This window comes from Grus americana, chromosome 20 (genome assembly GCF_028858705.1).
Source record: "Grus americana isolate bGruAme1 chromosome 20, bGruAme1.mat, whole genome shotgun sequence".
In the NCBI taxonomy this organism is placed as follows: domain Eukaryota; kingdom Metazoa; phylum Chordata; class Aves; order Gruiformes; family Gruidae; genus Grus; species Grus americana.
In genome coordinates this window covers 7,039,457-7,049,229 of record NC_072871.1, presented here as the reverse complement: position 1 = coordinate 7,049,229, position 9,773 = coordinate 7,039,457, and positions in this window count along the sequence as shown.

The following is a 9,773-nucleotide window of genomic DNA, read 5'->3' as shown; positions in this document are numbered from 1 at the left end:
CCACCCGGCATGGGGGGGATGGCCCACGGGGACAGAGCTTGATGGAATCAGTGGTGACACCACCGTGCCTGCCCAAGGAGATGCCCTGCACTTGCTGTGCATGGGATGGGTGCACCGGGCTCATGATCTGGCTCTGGCTCATGGTCCAGCACTGCTCTGGGACCAGCTGCTGCTGGTGACTGGGGTCGAAGGCTGGCTGGAAGAGCTCAGCTCCTCTCCTATGCACAGGCAGAGAACAGCAATTCCCTCCAGTCAGGTTCTCTTGGGTCAGCTCTGAGGGCAAACTGGGGAGGTGGAGACCCCATCTCTGCACATACCCCCCACATCCTGGTGACTGGCAACCACCCTGCTGTGGCTTGCAGGAGGAGGAAGGTCAGCCAAGGGTCTTGGTTCAACCCTGTCCCCCATGAGTGCCCACCAAGGGCAAGGAAAAAGACCATCACATCTAACTTCAGTCCACAAGAGAAGGGCAGGAGTAGCCCCAAATAATCCCCTTTTCTCTGAGAACAAGACACTGGACACATCTTTCCTGAGCTGTGATGCCTACCAGGTTTGGACAGTGGCTTCTCACAGCGAAACCTTCACGCACAGATGCATCACCTTGCCATGGGTGAGCTTGACCCCTGGACGGGATGAAGAGCTCAAGCTGGTTATGGGAAACCTCTTGTCTTCTAGGGACATGGGTGAGCTTGAACAAGGGTGTCCATAAGAGTGATCAGAGCTGGGCTTTGTCCCCAGCCCCACTGGCACAGCGAGGCTCAACCTCAGCTGAAGTCCTCTGCACCTGGAGAGACTTCACCCACTGCCCCAAGACTTTGGTCCAAACGCAGTGGAGATGTGGTGACCAAGGCTGTGATGACACCCCAACCTGCCGTCCCAGCCCAGGAGCCTTCTCCTGCCTGGGCATGGACCTGGTGCCCTGCAAGGGTTAAAGAGCCGTGGAGGCGGTGAGGAGAAAACGTTCTTCTGATTTGCTTAATGAACGTTAATTAAGAAGACAGAAGATAGCAGATTCCTTCAGGGTAAAGATGAAAGGCCTGTTAATTAAATCTGGAGAGAGAGTGCGCAGGGCCGACTGATCCTCCTTCTGATCAAACCTGACAAGGCAGGCACGGGGCGGGAGCGAGGTGTGTGAGAGCCCTCGGTCCCCGTCTCCCGCAACCCAGCTCAAAGCCAGGAGCGTGGCCAGGTTTCCACAGGGTGCTTGGGCGTGGGACTGGGCGCCACCACCCACTTACCTGCCTCCACCACCCATGAGGCTGAAGGTGGCCCCATCCCACGGGGCTGGGAGCTGGGTCCATACCCCTGCCTCCAGCTGCACCCCGAGCCAGTGCTGTGAGATGCGCACACGCTTGGTTTCCGGCAGAACCTTCCCCAGAAGGGATAAGCTGCTCTTGCTGTAGCACTGGGTAAGATGAGGCCTCCCTTGGCCAGCTCCATCCTGAGGAGGAGGAGAAGGCGGTTTAGTCACCTAGCTCGGCAGTTTGCCTCTGGTCCCACCACCAAAGCCCACAGGAGCTGGGCACGGCTCAAATGGGAGCAGGTCAGAAAGGCCCCGGGTACCACTTTGTGCCAGTGCGTCTCCACGACAGGAGGGGCAAGTCTCCAGGGCCGGCTGCACCCCGCCGGGACAGACCCCTCCTCCCCGTTCCCCATCGTCCTCCCGGAGCAGGCAGCTCCTGCCACGAGTCATTTTCTGAAAGGGGCTTTTCTGCCCATAGCTGGGACCCTGGGAGGCTGTCGCACACTAACGGGATTCTGCCAGCAGCCTGCTGCCTCCCGTGCTCCACGCCAGCTTGTAGCCCAGGCTTATTTTTAAAAGCAGAGCAGCCGAGCATCGCAAATTACCCCCTCAAAACTGCAGCAGCCCTACCTTCCTGTCCTGCCTGGCCCCTCCAGGGCAGCAGCCATACCCGCTCCCTCTCTTCTGCTCCCACCCCATCCATCACCCCGGGACTGGAACGGAGGGATTAGAGGCACATTCAGCCACACAACACCATGAGCTTCTCAATCCGCACAGGCACAGCGCTCTGCTGCTCTCCCGGCACGCAGAGGTGTATGAGGAGCAGAGATTTCCAGCGCCGAGGGCTTTGTGGCAGGGTGATGGAGTGGTCCTCATCAAAAGCAGTGGCCCCTTGGGCAGAGGGGACCAGCCCAGGAGAGGAGAACTGGCAGCCCCCCCCCCAGTTCTGCTCATTATGGGGTGAAGACTCCATCAAGCGGGAAATGGCACGTGCAGTGTAAATAACGTCTGGAGCATCTCTTCGGTGCGCTGGCTTATTTTGTAAACCTGAACTTTGCAAAATGTCATGAAACAGAGAAATGGGAGGCCTGGGATGAGTAAATCTCTATTAGAAATTCCCCTGGACGACAGCAGTCACGTTCTTGCTCAGTGATGGCACATTACAGCCCAACCCCGGCTCAGGGAGCAGGGTCATGCGCGGCACTGATTGCAGAAAGTATTTAATTAACACTGCTGTAAATACAGCTCTAGCGATGCCAACTAGACCACGACGGGGCAGGATGCTGCCGAGCTGCATGAAGTTTTGCCAAGGCAGACGGGAGAAGACGAGGGAGGGCAGAGAAAATCCGGCAGATTTTGCTCCCTGCCTTGCCCCAGCTCTTGAGAGGATGTCCCCAGAACAAGAAGGCTTCGCCATCAGCACCCTGAGAAGTGGGGAAAGCCCATAACTGGGAAATGAGCTCTCCAGGGGCAAAATGCTCCCAAAGCAATTGTCAGCACAGGCATCACCATCCTCTCCCCGATGCACAAATAGTCTGGAAGCCACCTTTTCAGAGATAATCATCCCCAAATTTTCTCAATACCTGGCAGACAGCGAGAATAGGGACATCCCAGCTTCACTCATGCATGACCACAAGCTCATCATCTCACAGACAAGCTGAAGGACACCAGATCTGATGCAACCCAAGGACACAGAGTCACAGCTGAGCCATCACTGTCCCCAGGACACATGCTTCACCCATCTCATCAGGGCCCAGGAGGTCAGGGACCACGATAGGAAGAAGAGCCAGGTCAGCACAGGACCAGCCAGTTTCAGGCACAGCCAAAAAGTCCCTCTCCCTGCCTGAACTCATCAGTAGCTTAATGATACCCGCTAAAAAGCTTCAGAGTCCCTAATCACTCATCATATTATGGCTGCTCACAAGTGAGGCCAACCAGTACAAACCTCCTCGAAGCCTTTCTAATTAACGAGCAGGAGCTTAGGCTCTCCCAGCCCAAAAGCAGCATCTCAGATAAAACCAGCAGCCTTCCCTGCTAGCCCCCAGCCTCCCTTGATAAACCCCTTTAATGGGCTTGTTAGCATCACCTGAGGCCAACTTGTTGGCTAATGAGGTGCATCTGTCTGTCTGTCCCCCCCTGCCTCCCTGCTGTGGGTGGGGAGAAGTCCTCCCATCCTTCCTTCCTCCATCCATCCGTCTGTCCGTCCATCCATCCATCTGTCCTCACCATGGCAGGAGCCATGGGATGTGCCCGGCATGGCTGCCCCTAGCCCTGTGCTGGGTCCCTGGACATGTCCCCTGGGTACCCCATCCATGAGGTGCCCTCAACATCCCCTTCACCAGGAGGGTCGGTGGCAGCTGAGCAGCAGCAGATGCCACCAGATGGTCACTACAACCAGAGACCCAGTTAAACTGATAACTGGGACGGCGCTGGAGCCCCCTCATTTGCTAAGTGACTCCCTGTACCGATCCCGTAGGGAGACAGGAGTGAGGTCAGGATGGTGGCACCGAACTCCTGCCTGCAAAGCACCCGGGACCTTTGCACCTCCAGGGCACTTGCATCCGTGTTGACACAACAGTCCATGGTTACAATCACTCTCCGGGTTCTTTCCTGAGAGATGCTGAGGACTCGCAGCTCATCACAGCGATGGGCTCTCAGGGGGCTTTTCCAAAGCCTCATCATCGCTGTGATGAGCTGTGAGTACTCAGCCCCTCTGCTGGGGGCTGCCCCTCTGCAGCAACAGCCTCCCCCCTTCTCTCCCTCCCATCAGTAACACAGTCCAATAGACTCCGTGGCAAATAAGAAGTTGTTGTCATACCTTTGACTTTAAATCAGGAGAAATAACCCCCCTATAATGTGATCTACCGTGTCTTTATATTCCCAAGCGTGTCACCCTGGATCGGGGCTGGGGCTCTGATTTAATATCCTCATGAAAACCAGTACCCTCATCCAATTACCACGGGGATTTCGGTGCAGTCAGCAGCTGAGCCGCTGGCAGCCGCCGGCAGAGGAGCAAGCCCCACAAGGGACCGGACCAACGCTGGTCTGGCTGGGGCCACCCCAAAAGCGCTGGGGGTTCCTGAGTTAATTTCCCACGCCCAGATAGGGGCTGAGCCAAGGACTGGGTTAGACTGGGAAGCACTGGTGGGAACTGGAAGCATTGGGAGAGCAGCAAAGGCAAAGCATTGCTCCGGGCCGTGGCAGAACTCTGCGGGTAACATCCCCAGGGATTTCCACTTACAGCGGGACTAAAATCCCTCTGTTTCGTACTCGAATGCCTGCTGCTCTGAATCCCCCTCCAGCCACGGAGGCTGGATGCTCGCTGGTAATCCTGCATCATTTATTTTCATTGGCTGACAGAAAAAAAGTGCCGTCAGAAAACCAATGTTAGCTATGCTGGCTGGCATATAAAATGTTGCTTTAATTGTATTTTATTTGGCAATAAGAAAATAGAAGCAACAACAAACCCTCCAGATATTCTCCCCTTCCCCCCCCCCCAATTTAAAATTTCAATTTGGTAATTTTATGACTGCGTTTCAGATAAAGCCCAACAAAGCACATTAAAGTAAGAGAAGTGATTTATCCTTTTCAGTGGCATATTTCTTCGGACATATTTCCCAGCCCAAAAATATTAAGACAGTTTAAAAAAAAAAAAAGACCTTTTTTTTTTTTTTCACATCAACTGTTATTTTTCAACCAACAAACCACTATTTTTTCCAACCCTCGTTTCCAGCCTTCTGATCTCTAAAGGCAAAACAAGGAAGCATTGGACATCCGAACCAAACTAACAGCGATCGTGGAGCAGCTTCACGCCCTCCAGCCCAGGCCCCGGCATCACACCGTGTCCTGCTGCGATTTTACACTTCCAAGGACATTTTCTTTTGCAGGGAGGTTAGGAGAGTGACTTCAGCACTCTTCATCCGCTTCCCAAAGAAACGCTCTAATTGAGTTACTGTTGAAATTGGAGGAAGGGGCTGGGAGCTGCGCGGGCTGGCCACGATTTGGGGTTTCCCTGACTTTTTCCCAGCATTTCTGCAAGTCAGGAGGATGAAACCTTCCAAAATACAATGTTTAGAAACCAAACCCCTGCCATCAACACATAAACCTGCGGATTTCTCTGTGCCATCTAGAATAAAAAACTCCGAGTCTTGACTAACCAGCCTGGCTTGGCTCGCCCGCCCGTCCGAGCAGCACGAGCATCCTTCAGGTATCGCTGCAGATTTATTTGCTGGATGAAACCCCTGCTCGCGCCCGGCATGGCAGCGATGCCTTCGAAGCACCGGGTGCAGCATGCGGTGCGGGGGGCTCCGAGGAAGGGGTTAACGGGTGGGCAGAGGCAGCGCTGGGGAGTTGCTAGGAGACTTGGGGCTTTAGGATGCCGGATGTGATGCTCAGCCAATGGAGGAGTCCTCTGATGAGTAAATCTGCTAATTTGGGTTTCATTGATTGCTGGGGGATAGGGGTGGATGTGGGTATGGCTGAGCAGGGCTGACCTTCCTCCTCCCAGCCCTGGACCGATGCTTTCCCATCCTGCTCCCGCAGTTTCAATTAAACCGCTGAATTAATCTCTTGCAATAAACTCGGATGCTATTGCGGTTTGCATTGGGATTCATAATCACTTTTCCTGCAAATGTAACAATTAAACAGAGAGGTCTTGGTAGCTCAGGAGGGAAAGCTGGGGCTCCCCCAAGCTGCTGGCTGGGATCAGGGTGCGTGATCCCCCCCCACCGCCGGGGTTAGTTTTTACCAGCCAAAAGCCCTTTTGGGGGGCTGCCGCGGGCGAGGGAGCTGGGGGAGGCACGGCCACCTCCTGCTCACCTGCATATGCTCCTCCAGATGGTCCGGGCTGCTGCTCTTCATGCAGGAAAAGGTTTTAAATTAAAATCTTGCCTGTGTTTTTGGAGGGTTTTTGGCTGTTTCCCCCCCCCCCTCACTTTCCAGAGCTCCGGCCCATTTGCCATCATTAAGTATAGATGGGGCAGCAGCGCAGCGGAGCGAGGTGGGAGGGTGCAGGGAGGGGGGGCTGCAGGCGCAGAGTGGGGCTCAGCGGGGGGCTCCAGCCGGGGTCCTGCCCTGCAGAGGTGGCTGTGCACCCCACAACGAGCCCTTTTCAGATGGGGGTCAGCCCCAGCTCCCCACAGCCCTCCTCGGCCACTGGGAAGCTGAATCGCTGAGCCCGGCTCACAGCCAGCCCCTCTCATCAGCTCCGATGTCCCCTTGTGCCACCGTCCCCTGCCCCGCCAGGGGGGCAGGAGGGCTCCCTCGGATGCCCGGTGCTCTGGACATCCATCCCAGCGGGATCTGATCCGGCTCTGCTCCAACTCAGCACCTTTTCCCACTCAGCAGCTGCTCGCACCGTGCCCCCCACCAAGCGTTTAGCCCCAGGGATGGGATGGGGGTACACAGCCTCCCTGCTGCGCCCCGAGTCCGGCAGAGGAGCGAGACCCACGTGGGGGCAGGATCTGGCCCTTCAGGGAATCCAGGATGCCAACTTTTCACAGAAACAGCGGATTACAGCGCATCAGCTTCAATCGATACTCCGCCACGGAAAGAAAAGGGAAAAGAGGAACAAAAAGAGCTTTCTCAGTTGTGGAGGATTTGGGGGGTTTGTTGTGTTTGGAGGGAGAAAAAAAAAAAGCCTGAGAAAGGGCTGGGCAGGAAGGGCTGGGGGAAGGGGGGGCACAGCAGGCTCCCCCCTCCCCACCCGGGGCATTGCTGTGGGGTGGGACCCTCCCGTCCCAAACACGTGCAGTGCCAGGGAGAGTACGTGGACGCGGGGTGAGCATGGGGTGGGCGCAGGGTGCTCCACCTGCCCCCAGCACAGGGGGTTTGACTCCTTCCCCCCCCCCAGATCAGGGCATCTGCAGTGAAACCTTCCCGGCCCCAGCCACCCCAGCGGGGCAAGAGGTAGAGGAGGGGGTTTGGCAGAGAGGAGAGACGTGAAGAGATGCTCAGCCCTGGTCTGGTCCTGCTGAGACCCTCACAAAGAGCGACCAGACTCAGGGATGCTCTGGGCAAAAAGGGTGCTTTTAAAGAAGTTTGGGGGTTTCATTTTTTGTGCAAAGGTCTTGCACAGGGCTGAGCAGAAGAGATGCCCCGGGAGCTGCTGCCAGGGACCCACTTTTGGCTGCAGCCCAAGACCTCTTTGCCGGTAGTTTGTCTCATTGTCTGAGCTATCGATTCCTCTGGTGGAAAGAAAAGGCCCTGGCACAGCGAGCGGTGTCGGTAAATGATGGACAGAGCGCTCTGCCCTTGCAAGAGGCTCTTTCCCTGGCAGCCGAAACAGCCTTTCCCCGACAGACGGGGGGACGGGGGAGCCTGCACAGGGCAGCGATGGGACAGGAGCTGGGGGGCACCACGGGCTGCCCCGCTCCCGTGCAGGGACACCCCGGCAGCCAAACTCACAGCAGGGAGAGCACCCGGGGGGGGGACCTGGCACGTTTTTATCACTCCAGGTCAGCGGCCCGGCGGAGGACCGTCCGGGCATCACAGCGCTCTCCCCGCGGCTGCTTGGGATGAGGCTCACGCACCTCCTCTGCATTCTGCGCTCTCGCCGGCGCAGGGGCGAAGAGCTTTGAAGGAGCTGCCCTTTCATTATTAATATGATGATGATGTCTGACGCCGTGTGTGCGCAGCGATGGCTCTCTGCCTCCGGTGGCACCCTGCCAAGAAAAGCACACGCTGTTCCTCGAGGAGGGGTCGGCTCCCCCCTCCTGACAGCCTTTTCCCCATCCCCAGCATCGCTCCGCGTCTTGGATGGTAAATAACAAAGCGGTTCTGCCCTGCACAGCCCCTCGCTGGATTGGACCCATGGGACATCAGTCCTCTCTCCAGCTCTGGCCCTGTCGTATCCTCGGGATGCAGACCAAGTGCTGGCTGAACACAACGAGGGGCGTAAAGTGCCACCGAGCCCTGTCTTGTGGTGTCCCACTCTCTGGAGGGTCCTGTCCCCGCAGGGGCCAAAGAGCAGACCCGAGCCCAGCCCCTGCCTGCCACCACTGCTGCAACTCTGCTCACTGTCTTGGACCACAAAATAGAAGATGGTGTCTGAAATTTTTAAAAAAGATTCATTTTAGTGCATGGGTCTGATCCCTTGTTGCTTCAGTCGTTTTCTGCTCCCAGGCCAAGCCGGGACCCCCAGGCAGTGTGGGCAGAGCCAGCTCGGGGAGGGGAAATTCTGCCAGGAGCTGCAGCTCCCGGCAGGACCCGCAGCCACAGTGGCCTGCCAGCATCCTCACATCAAACATCTCTCCCTTTTTGCCCTCGGGCCACAGCCCGAGACATGAATCATCCCCTCCGTCTGCCTATCGATCTGGGCTGGGCTGCTGGCAGAAACCCCCTCCCCACCCAGCCAAGCTGCTGCCAGCCCCCCCGGGGCGGGGGGGCCATGCCCACCGGTGCCTGGCCACCATGTGTGCTCAAGTCCTTGGGCACACGGCTCTACCGTGAGCATCCAATCCCTCCCGGCACAGCCCGTGGGGCTGGACCCAGGCCCATGGGGGCTGCTGGGGGTGGCAGGGCTGGAGCCGTGGGGCTCGGCCGGCCAGGGATGCCCCTGCCCGGGTCCCCAGCGCCTCAGCTCCAGCCAGACCCTGTGATGGGTAACACAAGGTGACACGGCTCGGCGTGAGTCAGTGATGAGCCAGGCCAGCGTCCCCGCCGGCCCCTGGCCCGTCTGAGCAGCATGCATGGGCATCGCTCAGGCTCCCAGAATCATGGTGCCCTCTGCCAGCCAGGCACCTTCCATCCCGCTCACCGCTGCACTGCCATGGCTCGGAGAGCCACGCACCAGCCTGGCCACCGGCAATGGCACAGGGACACACCAAGCCAGACCCTGCACCCACATCCTCATGGAAGTGTCAGGGTGCAGTGGGGGCACCCCATGCTCGGCGGGGGCTGCGAGGGGCCAGCCCCGCTCGCGTACCGCTGCCTGGCAGGATCCCAAGCATCCCATCCCGCACCAGCCTCCACGATTCGGCTGTGGGTTATGTCAAGGTATGTTGGATTGCAAATTAAACGTCAGCCCGCTGCACGGTCCCAGCTCCATCTGCAGAAAATGAGTTGCTGGACTTGGAGAGTGTCCAGTTGTGCAGCTCGGCGTGCCTAACACCCAGGGCTGACAAGCCACTGAATCACTCCTCCCCACGCTGCCAGGCCACATGAAGCCAAGATACATTTCTTTTTAATGATAAGTTTTTATTGTTTGGAGTTCAGCTAAAACAGCCTCCCGGGCACCCGCAGCCTCCTGCTTCCAGAACGGCCGAGTGGTGTGGGGGCTGAGCCTGGCTGGCGCAAACATCCCAGACACCCCACCAGTGGAACGAGTTGGACGGTCTCAGGTGTAAAGAGAAGTCCTTGAAAACCGTCTGTGGGGAAGGAGCTGGGCTGCTGGCCATGAGCATCACCCGGTAAATCCACACAACATTGCAACAGCCAAAGGCAGGATTTGCACCTGGCCAGGAGACAACACGCAGACACACACACATGTACTGACTGCTCAAGCTGCTTCCCTCCCCACCCCAGAGAGCCC